Source organism: Arachis stenosperma, chromosome 10 (genome assembly GCF_014773155.1).
Source record: "Arachis stenosperma cultivar V10309 chromosome 10, arast.V10309.gnm1.PFL2, whole genome shotgun sequence".
Classification (NCBI taxonomy): Eukaryota; Viridiplantae; Streptophyta; class Magnoliopsida; order Fabales; family Fabaceae; genus Arachis; species Arachis stenosperma.
In genome coordinates this window covers 40235994-40239207 of record NC_080386.1, presented here as the reverse complement: position 1 = coordinate 40239207, position 3214 = coordinate 40235994, and the positions used below count along the sequence as shown (strand labels likewise).

Sequence of the window (3214 nt, the reverse complement as noted above, 5' to 3'; positions counted from 1 at the left end):
AAAGGTTCAATCTTTAATTTCTAGAATCATATCTTTTAGTTTCTTGTTAGTCAAGTCATCAATTTTAAAAATCAAATCTTTTTCAACCATATCTTTTCAAATCATATCTTTTTCAAAAATTTGATTTCAAAAATCTTTTCTATCTTCTTATCTTTTCAAAATTGATTTTCAAATCTTTTTCAACTAACTAATTGACTTTTTTGTTTGTTTTACTATTTCTTATCATTTTCAAAACCACCTAACTACTTTTTTCTCTCTAATTTTCGAAAATTCCTCACCCTCTTTTTCAAAATTCCTTTTTTACTAATTATTTCAAATTTTAATTTTATTTCTTCTCTTAATTTTTGAATTCTAACTAATAATTAAAATAAAAACAAAAATATTCTTCTATTTTCTTCTAATTTTCGAAAACTCCTCTCTCTCATCTGCTTCTATTTATTTATTCATACTTCTCATCATCTAAAAATTCGGACCCTCTCTTTTCCTCTGTGTTCAAATTTTTCTCTTCTCCTTCTTCTATTCTTTTCTTCTTCTACTCAGATAAAGGAATCTCTATACTGTGACATAGAAGATTCCTCTTCTTTTCTGTTCTCTTCTTTTTCATATGAGCAGGAGCAAGGACAAGGACATTCTTGTTGAAGTAGATTCTGAACCTGAAAGGACTCTGAAGAAGAAGCTAAGAGAAGCTAAAGCACAACAATCCAGAGAAAACCTTACAGAGAATCTCGAAAAAGAAGGAGACATGGCCGAACCCAACAACAATGCAAGGAAGATGCTTGGTGACTTTACTGCACCAAATTCTAACTTCCATGGAAGAAGTATATCAGTTCCTGCCATTGGAGTAAATAATTTTGAGCTAAAGCCTCAATTAGTTTCTCTTATGCAACAGAACTGCAAGTTTCATGGACTTCCATCTGAAGATCCTTTTCAGTTCTTAACTGAATTCTTGCAGATCTGTGATACTGTTAAGACTAATGGGGTTGATCCCGAGGTCTACAGGCTTATGCTTTTTCCTTTTGCTTAAGAGACAGAGAAAGAGTATGGTTGAACTCTCAACCTAAAGATAGCCTGAACTCTTGGGATAAGCTGGTTACAGCTTTCTTAGCCAAGTTCTTTTCTCCTCAAAAACTGAGTAAGCTTAAAATGGATGTTCAAAATTTCAGACAAAAAGAAGGTGAATCCCTCTATGAAGCTTGGGAGAGATACAAGCAACTGACTAAAAAGTGTCCTTCTAACATGCTTTCAGAATGGACCATCCTGGATATATTCTATGATGGTCTATCTGAATTATCTAAGATGTCATTGGACCATTCTGCAGGTGGATCTATTCACCTGAAGAAAATGCCTGCAGAAGCTTAGGAACTCATTGACATGGTTGCAAATAACCAGTTCATGTACACTTCTGAAAGGAATCCTGTGAATAATGGGACGCCTCTGAAGAAGGGAGTTCTTAAAATTGATGCTCTGAATGCCATATTGGCTCATAACAAAATGTTGACTCAGCACGTCAACATGATTTTTCAGAGTCTGAATGGATTGCAAAATGCATCCAACAGTACTAAAGAGGCATCTTCTGAAGAAGAAGCCTATGATCCTGAGAACCCTGCAATAGCAGAGGTGAATTACATGGGTGAAGCCTATGGAAACACCTAGAATCCCTCATGGAGAAATCATCCAAATTTCTCATGGAAGGATCAACAAAAGCCTCAACAAGGCTTTAATAATGGTGCAAGAAACAGGATTAGCAATAGCAAGCCTTTTTCATCATCCTCTTAGCAACAGACAGAGAATTCTGAGCAGAGCCCCTCTAGCTTAGCAAACATAGTCTCTGATCTATCTAAGGCCACTCTAAGCTTCATGAATGAAACAAGGTCCTCCATTAGAAATCTGGAGACACAAGTGGGACAGCTGAGTAAAAGAGTCACTGAAACTCCTCCTAGCACTTTCCCAAGCAATACAGAAGAGAACCCAAAAAGAGAGTGCAAGGCCATAACCTTACTTGGTGTGGCCGAATGCACAGAGGAGGAGGAGGTGAATCCCAGTGAGGAAGACCTCATGGGACGTCCTCTGGACAAAAAGGAGTTCCCAATTGAGGAACCTAAGGAATTTGAGGCTCACCTAGAGACCATAGAGATTCCATTGAACCTCCTTTTACCATTCATGAGCTTTGATAACTATTCATCTTCTGAAGAAGATGATGACATTGTTCAAGGGCAAGTTGCCCAGTATTTTGGAGCAATCATAAAGCTGAATGCCAAGCTATTTAGTAATGAGACTTGGGAGGATGAGCCTCCATTTCTGATTAATGAACTGAATACCTGGGTTCAGCACACTTTACCTCAAAAGAAACAGGATCCTGGTAAATTCCTAATTCCCTGTACCATAGGCACCATGACCTTTGAGAAGGCTCTGTGTGACCTGGGGTCAGGCATAAACTTAATGCCACTCTCTGTAATGGAGAAACTGGAAATCTTTGAGGTACAGGCTGCCACATTCTCATTAGAGATGGCAGACAAATACATGAAAAAGGCTTATGGACAGGTAGAGGACGTGCTAGTAAAGGTCAAAGGCCTTTACATCCCTGCTGATTTTATAATCCTAGACACTGGGAAGGGTGAGGATGAATCCATCATCCTTGGAAGACCCTTCCTAGCCACAGCAAAAGCTGTGATTGATGTGGACAGAGGAGAGTTGGTCCTTCAACTGAATGAGGACTACCTTGTGTTTAAAAGTCAAGGATCTCCCTCTATAACCATGGAGAGGAAGCAAGAAAAGCTTCTCTCACTACAGAGTCAACCAAATTCTCTACAGTCAAACTCTAAATTTGGTGTTGGGAGGCCACAACCAAACTCTAAGTTTGGTGTTGGGAGGTTCCAACAATGCTCTGAACATCTGTGAGGCTCCATGAGAGCTCACTCTCAAGCTATTGATATTAAAGAAGTGCTTGTTGGGAGGCAACCCAATTTTTATTTACCTATGTTATTTCTTTTTTTTTTAGGTTGATGATCTTGTGGAGCCACAAAAATAACTGCAAAAATTAAAGAAAAATAAAAAATAGCATTAAAAACAGCACACCCTGGAGGAGAGACTTATTGGCGTTTAAATGCTAGTAAGGGTAGCAGAATGGGTGTTTAACGCCCAGTCTGGCACAATTCTGTGTGTGAAACGCCAGAAACAAGTACAAGACTGGCGTTAAACGCCAGAAAAAAGCAAC

The 3214-nt window shown here is 38.4% G+C and overlaps 1 non-coding gene across 1 annotated transcript; it reads right to left on the bottom strand.

Moving 5' to 3' along the window:
* Nucleotides 1-1134: 1134 nt before the first annotated feature.
* Nucleotides 1135-1242, bottom strand: LOC130959139 (small nucleolar RNA R71). The gene has a single exon (XR_009078234.1). It is a non-coding gene; the product is annotated as a small nucleolar RNA R71 (small nucleolar RNA).
* Nucleotides 1243-3214: the final 1972 nt, after the last annotated feature.